Consider the following 16928-nt stretch of genomic DNA (forward strand, 5'->3'; position numbering starts at 1 on the left):
CCGCATAAAGGCATTCTGATTCTCTGCTCGCATATAATACGCTACGTCTCTATATACCGTCGTCGTGTCTGGATCCTGTCCCACAGTTTCGCTAGGTTTTTAAGGAATTCGCTGCATGGTCCGGGGAGTGACACGCAACTTTCGACTGCACTTGCACGCTGAAAGGCAGGAGCGTTCATTAAGTTCCAGATTTAGACGAGACTGATGCCCTTGTTCGTTCAGGTAGCCCCGCGTATTTTCGCTGCTCGGGTGGCGGCTTGCTGGGTCACTGGTCGCTTGTGCCGCGTGTCCGCGAGTACCGCGCATGCAGTCCCACTGCCAGGAGTACGTGAGGGTAACAGTTCTTTTTTGCGAACAACCATCTTCAAGAAGTGAGTCTTGCGTTGCGCCACGAAACGGTTCTGCGCACGGCTAACTTCGTTTTTAAGTGCGAGAGCGTTTCCTTTAACCAAATCCGCTTATATACGGGCTGCAGAGACGTACTCCGCCTCCGCCGCACGAGTGATGCTGTGCTTTCGCACACAGCCAGCTTCCCGGTGTGTCCCGCCCCTTCACCCCTTTCCCGCCAGATTGCCGCCGGGAGCCCAGTTTTCTCAATTAGCGACGCGCCTTTCTCCGCGAATTTCCGCGAATGCGCGCGCGCGTGCCAGGCTGATATGCTTTCGCTGCCGCCTTTACATACACCGCGCGATCTGGCGCTACAAACCAGAGAAGCTTCACGCGCGTGCGCTAGAAGCCCCCCCCTCGAGAAAGTCTTATTATTGTTCGTCGCCACCACTGCTGCTTTTCCGCTCTTTGGCCTTTCTTTCGAGGAAGAGCTAGCCGTGCCGCAACGCGCCGCATCAGCCACCTCCTCTTTGTTTTTTCACCGCAACGCCCTCGTGCGCGCGGCGCAGCACAATGCGCGGATGCGTCGTGCTTAGCTCGCTCAGAAGCCGCCTCCGCACACGCGAACGCTCTCCTCATTGTGCGCGGCACGCACGAACGACAGCTAATGGCGACTGCGAAATGATGCGAAGCTCGTTTCCGCCTTTGCCTCGTCTCCCAGCCAGAACGCCCGGGCAGCAGGCGTAGACGACGCTTGCAGGAGGAGTGGCGGACGGCAGCGGGCGCTGACGCGAGGCCACCTCTCTCTCATCGCACTCTTCTCCTTATCCTCTAATCCCGTCTAATTTGGAATGAGCGTCGGACCAACGCCGCCTTGACGACGAGAGGGACTTGTTACGCAATCGTTGCGTGAGGACGAGTAGTGAGACCGCTCGAAGACGGCGTTTCCGATTGCTTTGAGATTGCATGGCGCAACGTAAGCTCAGCGTGCTGATATTGCAGCGAGGGTAAGAAGCGTCGGGCTGGAGCTTTGCGGTATTTGCATCAAGGGGGCGAGATGTGTGTGTGTCCAGGCACAGGCGCGTATTAAAAGTGTGTGTGAAAGGTTCAGGCGAGGTTGAGAGAAGACTCCTGCTGTCAGCGCTCGTATGCCTGCGTCGTTTCGGGGTGCAATGACAGCGCTGTCTGCTGCCAACCAAGCGACGGAAAGGGGTGCTTGGGCGACGTCGTGTTGTCTCTGCAAGCTCCCCATTCGACTCTCGCCGACAACGCCCCCTTGATTGCAGGGTGGGCACTTATGTCTGCGCGCGTGTGTTTGTCTGCACACCTGATGGGAATGACATCGTCGCTTTGGCGAGCAGGATCGTTGGCTGCTGTGTTGAAAGTGCTGATTCGCCGCCTGCGCACTTCCGCTGCCCTCTACTGTTAGAGCGGACGCACTGGGTGGCTCTGCACTACTCCATGCGTCCTACGCCGCCCTGGGTAATCGGTAATCACCATGCGACGGACGGGACGGAGCGGGAGAAATTGAAGCTCGTCGTTCCTCTCGTACGTAGCTTTGTGATTGTAGACATGGACCAGTGCACCCAATTTACGAGGGCGTTATATTGTACACGACGATGTCCACACCTCTGCGCTCTGAAAAGGAAGCGGCCCTCTTAATTCGGGTGGAATCGCACAGTTTCCACGACCCCCCCCCCACCCGCCCCCCCCCCCTCCACACACACACACACATTCTTCTCTCTGTTTCCCCTAGTCTCGCGGTTATAAAAGTTAGGGGCTGTGAACTCCAAGTTGATACGCGTGGGAAATTATTGGCGGGACCTTATTTTGTAATCTTAACTCTGGTGCGTTTCATGAAAAAAAAAAAAAAAAATCCGGGCGATCTCCACTTAACGGGAAACCTGGGAAAGGGCGAAGCATGCTGTGTATAAATGTATTCTTGGTGCCTTGGAGTTTTTGACACCGGAGACGAAACCGTTGGGGGATGGGGCTGCACAGCTTTGCTGTAAAAGTCTCGTGTCTTTGAAGCACGAAGCGTTCTAGCGCCAGGCGTTGGGAAACGAGTGTTCCGGTGTGTTCTTTTAGTACGGCGTTACGTTCTAGCGTGAGGCGTGAACAATTGTCCCGGTGTTTTAGTACCGTCACTACATCGACGATGATGACATGAGACGGCGACAGCCCGGGCCCCTGAGGGGCTTCGCCCTAAAAAGACACCGCTTTGAATTGTTTTGGGGAAATGCACCCCACAAAACGTTACCTTGGACGCAGTGCTTACCGACCGTTTTATACCTAACCCAGAAAAATGCGAAGGTAAAAAGCGGAGACTTCAGCAGCCCGTTTTCTCTAGATCAGGGATTGTGAAACGCCGGTCCGCGGATCCAAAGGCATCCAAGCACATCCGTTCACTCCCCCCCCCCCCCCCCCCCCCCCCGCTCCCACTTTTCCTATCAACTTGCCGATGGATGGATGGATGAATGGATGGCAAAACGTTTATTGAGCTTAAAGGGAAGGGGTATAAGGGCGTGGTAGCCTCCTAAGTCCAGGATGCCTCTTGTCCGGGCTGCCTCCAGTGCGCGCCGCACCAGGGCGACCTGGCGCTCCGGTGCGGAGCTGGTCAGCTCGGACTCCCACTGCTCAGGGGAATGAAAGGGTGGGGATGTGGGTGTTGGGGGCGGGGAGAAGACGAGGTGGTAGGTGTTGAGAGAGATGTGACAATGGCGCAGTCGGGTGGAAAGAGAGAAGGGGAAATGTGGGATAGAATGAATGTGGTTAAAGTAAGTTGAACAAAATAAAAAAGTGACTTTCCCGCATGGCACTAGTCTTAATGCCGGCTTTTTGCACAACGTGGCAGCCTTGCAAGAAAGACAATTGCCCGATAACCGTCGTAGTTCAGTTCGAAGAGGGAATCGTTTGGCAACTTGATACGTACCCACATATTATATCGTGTTGTTCCCATCACTTTTGCTTTCCAAAAAGGGACATCCTCGACAGTACACTCGTTCTTGAGAACCATTATTCTAGAAAACCTGCCTATTCGGATTTCGGCTCTCATTATCGACCTAACACGATGGAAGCCCCACCGTCTTTTAGATGGCACCCGAAGGCCTTTTCTTAACGAGTTTCGAAAGTCGCGACAAAACTAAAAGGATAACGGAAAAGGTTGTCGGACAAATCAAGACACGTGTGCGGTGGTCGATGGCGTGCCAGCAACTTGTATGCGTCTTGGCTAACTAAAGGGGCGCGTGTTCTAGCCAGGCACGCGCCCCCTAACCACAGGTGTTCCCGAAAGGAGCCAAATGAGGTGCGCTTGCGGGTCGGGCCTGGACTTCCACTGGTGATCACTTCGGCTGCCACTGTCCGGGCGGGGACTTAAAGATGGCGGGACCCTTGTTAAGCGGACGGAGGAAGGAGTTGCCGTCGTTCTCCGCTGTCTGGTCGTTTTCAAAAGGGCTCCCAAGAAACTCGCCGGTAAATTTCGCACGTCTAAAGCCAAAATGACCTATGTAGGGAACACCTCGGAGTGGCCTCTCTCTCTCGTCGCTGCAACTTTGCCCTTAGTATGCTCTCTCCGCTATCCGCCTGCGCAGTCCATGTGCTTTGAAGACTTCCAATGCAGGCGCTGCATAGATGTGGAAACATGTTGGTTAACACTACAACAATAGTTACGGCCGTGCATTTGCCACCTCACATTTTGTCCAGTTGCTTGCAGGTGTTTTCCTGTTCACCTCTGACCGCTGAGGGGAAACCTGGGAGCATTGCACTCGATAAGATAACGACAGCACGAGTGTTTGCGCCTGTTATGCGTATTGCGCGTTGCCCACGCACCTGCTCGTTTAGCAACATGCGTTCTAACCCATTATTCCTTTTTTTTTCTTCTTTTTTTTGCAGGTAAGTGGCTGAACGACCTGCTTCCCGGAAGCTGCCTGCTTTGCCGGTTCTCCCCCCCCCCCTTTTTTTTTTTTTAATTTATTCCTCCCGTGCTGGCTGCTGCTGTGACGTCATGCCTCGGGCTCCGGTGCAGTTTTGTGAGTACTGGGCCTGTCTTTAACCGGCTGTGTACACCAAGCACAACCACTTTGCCTCGACATAGAAGAGCTTTGGCGCGCGTCCTAACCAAGGCTGGTTGTGCAGGTTCTGTTCGCAATAAATAGAAATAACGCCCGTTGTTCTATTTATTGCGCACGAGGGAGAGAGAGAGAGAGAGAGACCGATTTATCGGTTGTCAAGCCGTCACCGAGCACCACCGCTTGCTTGCTCGAACAAACGTCTATTCTCTCTTTTACTCTCTCCCTAAAATTTAGAAAATTACTCCCACCTCCCCTCGCGGGAACCCCTGTGTAGATGCGACGCATAAGGGGTTCCGTTGTTGTTTCCGTTAGGTTGATTATCCCATCGCGTGAAACGTCCCGTGAACCCCCTGCCGCGGCTATGACGCAGCAGAATCCACTTTAATCCAAGCCAAGCCAATCCAATCGAATCCAATCCAATGCCCCTCGCGAGAGAGTGTTCGCTATCAGAGAGGAGAGGGGTGAGCGGCGGAGAGCGCAGCTCGTGCGGCGAGGAGAATGGGGGAGGGGTGTGAACGGACAACGACACCGTATGGAGGGACAAGGCGAGTGAATGAGATGCAGTCGCATCTAAAATTTCGGGGTTTCACGAGCCGAAGCTACATATACGGTCTATCAGCCGCGCTACTGACGGTCTATCAGCCAGTATATGAGAACTAAAGATTAATTTAGGCAGTCTGGGGATCTTAGACGTTCGCCTAGATGTCGACACACGGGCGTTTTCGTTTTCGTTTTTCGCTTCCCGTATAAAAACTGCTACCTCGCCCGGGATCTTACGCGCGTGCATTCCCAGAGTAAACCCCTATCCTAACTGGGTGAAGAACAATATGATGTGCGGCTTTTTACTGTACGTAGATAGTGTTAGTTTTGGTAGCAGTTCGATACGGAAGGAACATTTTCAGGACTTCGATCGCGACAGAATGGTTAGGCATGGTTAGGAAGGGTTAGGTTGGCTTAGGTGGCTGTTACAGACGAACGGGAAATTTATCAGGCCTTGGATCGTGTCCGCATGGTAAAGTGCTTTCGCTCGCCACCGCGTGAGAGTGCTCGGGGTGCGTGCTGCTGCTGCTGCTGCTTTTGTCGGGCCCGTGGCTACGCGCGTTTGCCGTCGCCGACTGTTTACTTGTTGCACGCCTTGTTGCTCTGAAATGCTCCCGCGCCAGACGGCGCGTGGGAGCTGGCGCATTTGTTTGGATTCCCGCATCCCTCCCTCCGTCGCTTCTGCCCCGTGGGGCTCGCTTGCTTGCATCCACGGCTGACTGCGTCCGCTCTCGGGAGCTCGCGGGGGATGGCGGAGGCGGCACTCGGCGAAAATTGCCTCTCAGCGGACGCGAGCACCCGTTATCGCGCTCTAGCCCGGCTGACGCCACCCATTGGCCGAAAAAGCGTGTGGATTGTGACCATCGCTGTAGTGGCAAGGTCATTACAATGCGGCACTTTGGATAACCGATAACGACAACAATAACAACAGGACGTCTCGATTGTCACGTCAGCAATGTCCAGCAGGTAGGTTGGACAGAATATGGGCCCAGAAGGCCTTCGCATAAGGCTAACGGTGGCCCGGTCTGGGCCGGATTCTACGAGCCCCCTTTGGTTGTCGCACTGGCGGTCGAGCTCGGTTGTAGCGACATATGGGCCTGGCTTTCTACCCCGTATCGGTTTTTCTCCGACATTCAGGGCGGCCGTTATTTTGCTCCGCCGCGTACGTCACGCGTGCCTCTGGAGGTTTGGATCGGAACGGTGCCGCCACGTGGGACTATTCGGCGGAATGCTCTGCTGTCGTGTTCACTTTTTTTTTTTTTTCCCCGTTCACCCGAACAACAGCCCGCAGAGATTTACGGAAACGCCCGTTTGCTTGCTTATTCTACTGGCGGGTCTCTGCGAAATATTCCGGGCATTCAGCAGATTAGATAGAGACAAAGTTCAGCAGACAAGGGCAAAAAAAGATGAGGGGTCCAAATAGCAGTAATTAGAGGAGTGCACGCCGAGGTACCCCGTAATCTCACTATTCTTATCAAGGCTATTTTTATTTCAGTATTTAGTGGTTGATGAGCGTGGTAAGCCTGATGCGCGCCTATCTTTTCGAACGACGCTCGCTGTAATTGCTCCGGACAGATACCGGCGATCCGTTCGCTTAATTAAAGTAATGAAATTCTTTCCCATGCTCTGGGTATCGCCGTTTTGCTGGCAATGGCTGCGATGCATTGCTAGTGGTTCGCGTACGCTGTAACGAAGCTGGCTGTGCTGGTTGAAATTTATTCATGAAAAAAAAAAAAATCGCTGGAGTAAACAAAATACACGTAGCAGCAGCCGCTGTGCCGCTTCAGAAAACGCTATTCATGAGACAAATGAGTGCGCGCATGCAATTAAACTTAGCTGTGTGCGAAGACCAAATAAATATAATTTCCGCAGAGCCGTTCAGATCAGTTCCCTACCCACGCGCCAAACAGTAAGTCGACATGTACCGAGGTTACACAGTTGAAGAGGCAATACACGCGCAAGGACCTTCGGCCTGCTCTGTGCGTTGCTCTCAGTGCTCTTCACGGGAACTTGAAAACTGTTGCGTAAGCGATTTGTATGCAGGTCACGTCTTCTAGCCGCTCGCGCGTGCCGCATGTTGTAACACTTTATTGAAAGACGGCTTCCAATCGTCGCGAAGCGAACCCGTACACGCATAGCCCACGAATCCGCTCACGCGTTCAAGCGGACGTAAGCGCGCACCGGTCAGCAGAGCCACTGCGACGGGATTTCAGTGGGGGAAAATAAAACGCGAACAACTTGAACGGATGCAACGCTGTCTTCTCGAGACCATTAATTAAGTGACGCGCTGGCCTCTTCTTTTTCCTCTTCCCTGCTCTTCCTCGCTTCGCGCCGGTGTCGGGATAGCTCGGTTGTCGATTTTCTTTTCGTTCGTCAGTACGGGCGGACCGCTTCGTTAGGGGTCTTAAATTTCCTTAGTGCGAAGTCGTGGCAGCGAATTGCTCCCACCATCGGATTTGCTCTTACTTTCTCGCACTCCGGGCCCGGGCCCTTAATTAAGCATCCGGTTGGGCCTGGTTAGATGGGCGCCCGCTCACGTTTAACAACAAGAAACAAAAGCGGTAGCTTTCTGTGCGTGCTTGCGGCAGCCAAGGTGACGCAGACCCGAAGACGGCGGGTTTTCTTGTCCGTCGGTTTAACGAACGAGCTGCAATCCAAAAACGCGCCGCTGGAAGTTTTCCCGGCGCGTGTGCCCCGTGCACTTGTCTGCTGCGCTGCCGTTCTTAGCTATGGTGCTTCGAAACGGACCTCCCGCGTCAGGGTTGTGCTACATTATTTAAGAACACGCTTCACATCTCTTGTTAGCGGCCTGCGCGGAGGCGTTGCAAAAAATAACTTGAGAGCTGCACTTGCCACTTCAGCGCGCTCGTTCCTTCCACGAGCGTATACGGGGGCACTGATTGCCCCATATAATCGCATATGCATGCTTCCGGTGAGAGGCCGAAGCTCTACAACTCTGAGATTACTACGTAGGCATTGCTTGGGTAGGAATGAAACCACTTTATGCCGGCGGGGCTGCGTCGGTACAGCTGAAGTCTTTAAGGCGAAATCCTAACTCGGTAGGAGAAAGCGCTAGACGCATGTATGATGGGCGCACGCGATTCGCATGCGACTGATCGTTACGACTTATTGTTAGGACCGGTTTTGGCGGATACTAACAATAAGTCGTAACGATAAGTCGCATGCGAATCGCGTGCGCCCGTCGTACATGTGTCTAGCGCTTAAAATGAGTCGCCGTGGCCGAGATGACCTACAACATGGCCGACGGCCTAGAGGATAAACAAAGCAGGGGAAGGAATGCTCGTATCGAGTGACGTCAAATTTCCCCGGAAAACGGGGGAAGTCCCGGGAAACAAAGCAAAGTACTTCAGTTGAAAACAAAAATGGTAAATTTGGGTCTGCAGGAATCGAACGCCGGGTCTCCAGAATGCGAGACGAGCAGGTGGCCCCTGCACCACGCAGTGAGGTGCAGATGTTACTGTGGCTCGCAGTCTGGAAGCTGATCGCGAATTTCAGACAAATGTGGGCTATTCGCTATTGCGAAAGTTGGTAGCACCATGGTATTGGCCCTTTACGCGGCTCGAATGGACCTCTCCCTGTATGTAAACAACGTGACGTCACTAAGCGCACGTGCGCGACGGGTGGCGCCTGCTGGCGGCCGCGAAGTGAGGTGGTGGTTGGCAGAGAGCGCCTGCGCCGACGGCACGGCCTGGCCGTGGGGCGGCCGTAAGGAACGATGTGCCGTTGGTTCGGGCCGTCACTGGCTTCCCACATTGCAGGTGGGGGTCTAGCTATCCTAGCTGTGGCCGTCGCACCTCCATGTAGCTTTCCGCATCTACAACCTCCGCAACACTTTCGTTTACCGCACGGTCAACTGAACGGCGACGCTTTCGGATAATCAGTGCGCGGCAGAACAGCCTAAACGAGTCATTAAGGTTGGTGCTGTTACGACGCATCCCAAAATGTTTTTGAAGATTCTTTGTGTTCGGACACATACCAAGGAAAGCTAATTTATTGTTGCTTTCGAGGTCCGCTTAAGCTAAGCGCGGTGCCTCAGGCAGCTAAACGCTCCCTGTTCTTGGTCTCTTTGCGTCGCCCGGAGACAGTGGCGTACACACGATTTCATGTCGAGAGGAAAAAGGAAAGGTAAAGCATGAAAGGATTAAATAGTAAAATAAGCAGCAACGAAACAAAAATATGAAGAGCAAAAGGCGAAACTTATTCCAATAAAAATATCGCGATGATGTCGTTCTCTACGAGATTTACCGATTGTTTTCTTACCTTTACCCCAGTGAAATCTCGAAATGGTTCATCGTCATTGTGAGAGTAACATAGCAGCCACATATGGTTAGTGCGTATATCTTGCGACAGTACACTGAAATATTTTCGGTAGCCATTATTTCATGATAGTTAAAGTTAGTGTCCATGTACGCCCGCTGCATACGCCAGCGTCGGGAGGCCGCAACAAATGAATACATGCATTCACTGAGTCTGTTCGCTAAGGGCAAATACATTTTTCGAGTCGCGTGAGCGGCCCATCTCGCCCCGAAGGCACGATGCTACATGTGAGCACGGCAAGCATCTCAGTTTTCCGGCATCCTCAAGGCAGAATATAATTGATCAAGGTAAAAATTTATTGTACTTACAAGCAATGAATTTTGTTCGTCTTGAACAGATCCCCCCATAACAAAAGACCAAACTTGTCGTTGTCGATCAGGCGGCAGGCCGCTATCGCGGATCCCTCGCTGAAACATTTATTTCGCGTCGCCTAAGTAGGTTAGGCATTCATTGTGTTTTTAATACAGTGCTCTACCTCCTCAAAACATGACAATATTTCGCAGCAAGAAAATTTCCGTCTGCCCCCTCCCCCCCCCCCCCCCCCCCCCCCTCTATTTCACTTGAGCAAATTTCTGCTGGTGCTGCGTGATAGCAGATGCGCATGGTTGATAAACAGTATCATTTCATTGCACGAATCAGCGCGGACTGCCAATGTAGACGGTATGACTGCGCTTTGGAGAACAGCTGAAGTTCGAGAATGCGAATACGAGTAAGAGCAGACTATGTCGCTGCTTTGGCTGCCAGCCTCTTCGGCACATTGCGCGCATCCACAATACACGCCGAATTTACCTCTGTGGGGACTCCGAAAAGTCTGATGCCGCTGATTTTGCTCGCAAAATTTGGGCAGCCGAGAGCACAGCAGCCCAGCGGCATCAGAAAAGCCAACACGTAAACAAAAATCCCACTTTTGCGCGCGTCTAATGCAGCCTCGCTGCATACGCGCCGCGCGCCGGTCCGAATGTTTTGCCAACCACCCTCCCGGCCACACCCAGCACGTGCGATTTCCGTGACGTCACGGCCGCCGCGTGACGTACCCCGGGAGAGGTCCATTCCCGAACACAGCGCTCGAACGCGCGTGACATTTGCACAGCCGGCTTTGGTTTTTTTCTTAGATCTTAGGACAGCTTTGTCGTAGATTCGTCTCTTCCTTGCGGGCTGCGATATTATACGTATATACGCTTTCAAGATAAGCCTAGATAAGCCTGCGTGCTTGCGCGGCCCGCGTGAGACGTGACCCGGCGAGCAATTTGGCCGGCGTGCTGTTTTTAAAAGCGTTTCGTTCGTGGAAGCGACACCCTCGAGGATTCCAGGAGGAGGCCAAAGGGTTGCTGCTGCGTCGGTGCTGGTGCTACGCGAAGTGTGTAGTACACAAAAAGCACGGGCTGCCTTGGGAAGGAGGAAAGATTAGGCGGCAAGAAATAGTAGACGACCTATGTGGGCCGCTGCTGAGCGCGCAACATTTCGGAGAAGAACGCCCGAGTTTCTCCGTTGGACTGTTGCCATGCTGCCCTTGATGTGTGCTTGGCGGGCGTGACTCACTCGATGCTCCTTCGTTACCAACAAGCTCTGGGCACGCGCCTTTCCGCGTGTTGGATTAGTCACCACACAGCAGCGTGCCGTTGTTCGGCGCCGAAGTTGTGTCGAGTGCGTGGAGAGGTGTTGCCAAACCGCCCGCCGCTTTGAAAGGAAAAAAAAAAAAAAAAAACCGTTAAGAAAGATTGCTGCACTGCGACCTCCAAACTTGTCGCAGCGGCACCTTTGAGGCGAAACCCCCATCGTGATGCTACACGAATGCGTTTAGACTACATAGTGTGTATCCGAGGCGCTCCATAGAAAGCCGTATACTGGGAAACGGCGAAGACAGCCGGCCGTACCAATGGAGTCTTTCTCACTTCATGCTCACTTCAACTGTGATTCTCTCTCTCTCTCTCTCTCTCTCTCTCTCTCTCTCTCTCTCTCTCTCTCTCTCTCTCTCTCTCTCTCTCTCTCTCTCTCTCTCTCTCTCTCTCTCTCTCTCTCTCTCTCTTCTCCTTGTGGTGATTCTTACCGTGCTCTGTCATCGATGCTTAAAGGACCACAAAGAGGGTCTATGAATTTCAGCTGCAGACTAAGGGATCAATAATTAATTGCAAGCAATAGCTTGATGTTGGGCATGACGCGCCGCTCAATCCATTCTGGGCCACTCCCCCGTTAAGGCCTTGTTGACCAGGCGTCCGACGCAATGCTTCAGCAGCGCCACTAATAGCTGTCGCTGTAAAAATGACAAATAACTAGTTAAGTAGGAGGGAGGGAACGAGGAGTGGTGTTTCTAACAGTGGCCAGGTGCACTCAGGCGCACGCACGCGCAAAGTTCATGGCCGTCTGGTTGGACGAGCGCCTTCAATAGTTATTGAAGGCGGTGCAACCTACACAGTCGTCGTACGGTCGTCCACACGCTTAGCTGAACATCAGATTCGACTGTATATATGCGTAGAATGTCTCAAAAAGTATGCTGCAAAACTGTGCCAACGAATGCGGAGGACTTAGGTGCCCCTTAAACTTCAGAGGAATGCATCAGCTGTGATTAAATTACCTTACGCCAAGGCAGGATAAGACGATAAGTGGATAAATTGTTGCTCCAGCTAAGGCGGGGGACGGCTGCACTACGTGTGGAACAATGCGTGTTCGAACTGCTTCGCGCACGCGGCGCGTAATGAACGAGGCAGCCTTTCTGGCCCCCGTCTGCGTGACCGCGGCGCGCGCTCGGTCAAAAACAGGAACGCTGCCCCAAAGCCGGCCGACACAGACAGCAGCCCCCGTGCGAGGTTCTTTCGGCACGCGACCTTTGTGCCCCGATTGCACCGGCGGGCGTCGTCCTCCGGCGTCGGCGAATCGATTCTGCGGGCGTGCAATCTCGTTGATCGAGCCGCGCGCCTCACTCACCGCCGGCTGCCCACATAAATCTCGGCGCCTGCTGGACGATGCCGCGCGGCCGCTTCGTTATGCACTGCCGCACGGCACTACGCTTGGACACGAATTCAGTGGCGTGTATTACATTCAAAGGTCAGTTCCTCTCTAGCACTGCTACCGCTAGTTGTCAGCACTGTACTGATGCCTCGAGGAAGATTGCGTCCGCGGGGATCGAGCAATAATCGCAGCTTCGGCTGCCCGTTCCGGAATTGCTCCATTCGCTATGAACGGTGTGGCTAATCTCAGCAGAACGGTTGACGTGTATGCGGCCCAGCTTGGTACTTCCCCCGCAGAGTAACGCATGCCCTCAGAGGGCATGCGTTACTCTGCGGATAAAAGGATCAACGTTTCTCTCTTCGAGGTTTCTGACCTGAATCAGCCCTTTTCAGTTAAAGATTAATTTGAATCGATAACTCCAAGCGGACGCTGAAATCCATCGGCCATCGACCTTTTTGTGCCCATCGACCATTTGTCTGCGAATTGCGGCGCCGACAATCGGATAGAGGCTCGCACATCACTTTTATTTATACGTTCTGTTTGTAGTCATTAAAATAGGCGCCGGATGTTTAATTTTTCCTCCTGGTTCAGCGAGTGTGGAATACTACATGTACATATCCTACATCATCCATCCGGCCACTCAGCTTTTTTCTTCTGCTCAGTATGTGCTCTTGCTCCGTGTATTGCGCTTCCAGCTCTATATTTGCTAACCTAGCCGCTCAAGCTCATTCCTTACCGTTAAATCTAGGCGAATCTCTTCGTTCATTCGTGGTCCTATGTGACTTCCTTCTCGACATCCTTCCCCTCCGCTTTCCGGTGCGAGGCAGGGCCTCGCAGAGTGAAGCCTATATCATCATCATCATCATCATCACCAGTCTGTCTACGCCCACTGCAGGGCAAAGGCCTCTCCCATTATTCTCCACTTACCTCGGTCCTGTGCCAACTGTGACCAATTTATCCCCGCAAACTTCTTGATCTCATCTGCCCATCTAACTTTCTGCCGCCCCCTGCAGCGCTTGCCTTCTCTAGGGATCCACTCTGTTACCCTTAATGACCAGCGGTTATCTTGCCTTCGCATTACATGCCCTGCCCAAGTCCATTTCTTCCTCTTAATTTCTACTAATATGTCTTTAACACCAGTTTGCTCCCTGACCCACTCCGCTCTCTTCTTGTCCCTTAATGTTACACCTATCATTTTCCGCTCCATTGCCCGCTTAGTCGTTCTCAATTTAAGTTGAACCCTCTTAGTGAGCCTCCAAGTTTCTGCCCCGTACCCCGTAGGTGAGTACCGGTAAGATGCAGCTGTCATACACTTTCTTCTTAAACGACAATGGTAGGCTGCTATTCATTATCTGATAATGTCTGCCATATGCACCCCACCCCATTCTGATCCTTCTAATTATCTCTGCCTCATGGTTGGGAGTAAGGGTTAATGGAGAATACCTCAGTAACCTCAGATTTGCTGATGACGTTGCCTTGCTAAGTAACTCGGGGGACGAATTGCAAAGCATGCTTTCCGCACTGGGCGAACAGAGTATAGTTCATATCACAAGCTAGCTGCAGCACTGTGGAGGCTACATTGTTGTCCCCCTCAGGGCGCCTAACTCACCGCGAAGGAAGCGACAAAAGGCGCCGGGGCCTTGCCGTGCCACTTGCCGAGAGGGGAGGAGGGAGTGTCCTTTCAGGACCCCCTTCACGGCGAGTTAGGCTCCCTCAGTGGGCGCGCTATTGATAACAATGTAGCCTCCACAGTGCTGCAGCTAGCTTGTGATGTGAACTATAGAACCGTGGGCCTGAAAATTAATATGCAGAAAACTAAAGTAATGATCAATAACCTCGGGACAGCACAGCAGTTTGAGATAGATGGCGAGGCAGTGGAAGTGGTAAGCGAATATATATACTTAAGCGCCAAGTTGTGACCCCAGAAGCCTATATATATATATATATTGTAAGAAACCTTCAAGGAGACGTCGATCGCTGACAGAGCAGGGATGACAGACGCCGTTTATTTGGCAAACGCGCAACCAAACAAACCTAGCCTCACCGATGATAATGATCATGTAAGGTGAGGATGAAGTACTTCTGAAGAGGATTACATTTAAGATTGAAATAAGGAATTGTGACGCGGAGAACTGCAGTGCTTACAATATATTGAGAGACGTGGATGACCAGGGGTCGTGGTGAACCGTTTATTGAAGGGCAGCGGTGCGGCCGACCTTGGTGTGAGGCCAGCCAAAGCGGAGACGAAGAACGCACGCGCCCGTGGGCGAGATGATGATGGTGGACCATGCGTGAATGAAGACGAAGCAAATAATGCGAGTGTTGCTGGCTGGTGCAGGTTATGGTGACACTGACCAGGGCAGGAAATGATATCCCTAAAGACTGAAAGATAACGCTCACACTATATATATATATATATATATATATATATAGTATCTCCGCTATGCCACGTGGCCGCTGCAGATGAGATGAAATTTCTGCCGCATTTTTCGTCCTTCGTTCCTTGCTTCATTAGGGAACGCTCCTCCCTTCCGGTATACCGCGGCTTCCCATCTGTCTGTCCCCCGCGGCGCCCCCCGACTTCCGTTTGTTTCGGAAGCTACCCGCTTCCGATTCCGACGAAGCAAACACTAATTTATGATCCCCATTCTTCTAACCGTTTCCTTTTCTGGCCTCTGGGCGTTATTAGGAAGGAGCCAACGTTTGCGATGGCATAATATGAGCGTGCGCTGCCCTCTCCGGCTGCTTTTGCTAAACGATGTTCTGGCTCATTTATTACAGGTCATGGGGCATCCTTACCCATCGAGGAATTGAGACGGAACTGCTTCGTTTCCGTTCTTTTTGCCGGCTTTAGTTTGTTCGGGCTCGTCCTTTTCTTATCTGCTCTCTTTGTCGCAAAGCGCGTCAGTGTTGTCATTAGTTTGCGCTTATCTCTCCGTTTTCTGATATCACTCGCAGCTTTGTTTCCTTCGTTTATTGTTCATGTATACTTTCTCGTACGAGAAGGAAGGCGATACTTTTAAGAGCGAATATTCTGAATCGGTAGTAACTGTTACCAATGTCTTAGTCTTGAGCAAACCAATAAAACAATATACAAAAGACAGTTCTGACCGGCAGGAGAACCAGGACAGACAGCCGCTGAGTGCTGCGGTTGAATTCCAAAAATGACGTTAGGCAAACGCGAAGCAGCAAGAATCGGTAATTAATAAGAAGCACGTTGGCACGCTGCGTCCTTGAATTTCCCAACTCCACTGGTGCGTCTCATCCGAAGGTACCGCACGGAAGTGTTCCGTGGTAGCTTCGCCATCGCATTACTTAAGCGAGCACGTCGGACACGGCAGCTTATTATCATCTGACTCGTTAACTCGCTCGATAACATGGCGGGCAGGACAGTTAACTAGGTTTGCTGCAAAGCGCCTTCAGTACAGCATTTCCACTGGGAGTGTCAAACGCTGACCTACTCTTGGGCCCGGGTCATTCCGTAGTCCACAGGGCGATGCAAAAACTACTACGGGCCCACTGGCTTCGAGGACATGACCAGCCGTCTCCTTATGAAAAGTCTGAGGCATGACGTCCCAGACTGGGGAGGTGTTAGCTATAAAGTCTCTCTCTCTCTCTCTCTCTCTCTCTCTCTCTATATATATATATATATATATATATATATATATATATATATATATATATATATATATATATATATATATATATAGAGAGAGAGAGAGAGAGAGAGAGAGAGAGAGAGAGAGAGAGAGAGAGAGAGCGCGCGCGGCTGAGCAATCGTGAAATTTATTGTCCTCAACGGTTCCGCGCAAGACCACCTGCGCTTCGCAGACGCGTTGCAGTGCGCGTGGAACGCCTGTGCACCGTCGACGTGCATGCTTATTTAATTACCTCTAACCCGCTGTGGCAGTTCAATGGCTGAGGCGTTGCTCTTGCTAAGATCGCAAGTTCCAATCGCGACTGCAGTGGCTGCTTCACTTGAGGAGTAAAAGCAAAAAAAAAAAAAATCACTGTGCAACTTCGGCGCCCATTAAACATCCCCGGGTGGTCTAAATTAATTACTAGCCCCCCATTACGGCGCGCCCCATAACCAAGAGCGTTGCTTTGCGCGTAAAACCCCAGCGTTCTTTTTGAGCCCCGTTCGCCCGTAATGCATCGCGCTCACTGCTTGCATGCGGCGTCCATCCTGCGGGCACGCGTGTGATGTTTGCGCCGGAGATGAGCTGGGCGTCGCACGCCACCGCACCCCGACCCTTTCGCCGCCCCTGAGAACCACAACAGTGCAGCCTCGTCCCTGGGGCACAACACGCGTCATCGAGCTGTTATTACCGTCAGCCCATCAGGCGTCGTCGTCGTCGGCGGTGCCGCGCCTATCCATGCCTCTCTTGCGGCGTCTGCGTCGAGATTGACGGCCGCTCGCCTGGCGCTGTTTCATCAGGGATGCTTGTCGTCGTCGTCGTCTGGCAAGGCGCCGCGACTCTTGGATACCGCATGTGCCGGCATGCTGCAGTCTGAGCCCCTTATCTATCTCTAAATCTTCTCGACGGTGGCACAGCGCCGACGACGCCGAGAAGTCATCATTCCGAACCCTGGGAATTCCCGAGAACGGCTTGTTTTCGATCGTTGCATTCCCTGATTGCTGTTGGTTGGTAGGTGTATCGGTGTTAAAACGACGCGAAGAAACGCGCTTTTTTCTCCGGGTGGGAA

At 52.4% G+C, this 16928-nt stretch overlaps 1 protein-coding gene across 2 annotated transcripts in view; it reads left to right on the top strand.

The window, feature by feature from the left end:
* The window catches only part of Frl (formin-like protein), a 269253-nt gene that overhangs the window by 129607 nt on the left and 122718 nt on the right, over positions 1-16928 (top strand). The gene's annotated exons all lie outside the window — the stretch shown is intronic.

This window comes from Haemaphysalis longicornis, unplaced genomic scaffold, assembly GCF_048455015.1.
Source record: "Haemaphysalis longicornis isolate Haplotype H1 unplaced genomic scaffold, Haemaphysalis longicornis Haplotype H1 scaffold_2, whole genome shotgun sequence".
In the NCBI taxonomy this organism is placed as follows: domain Eukaryota; kingdom Metazoa; phylum Arthropoda; class Arachnida; order Ixodida; family Ixodidae; genus Haemaphysalis; species Haemaphysalis longicornis.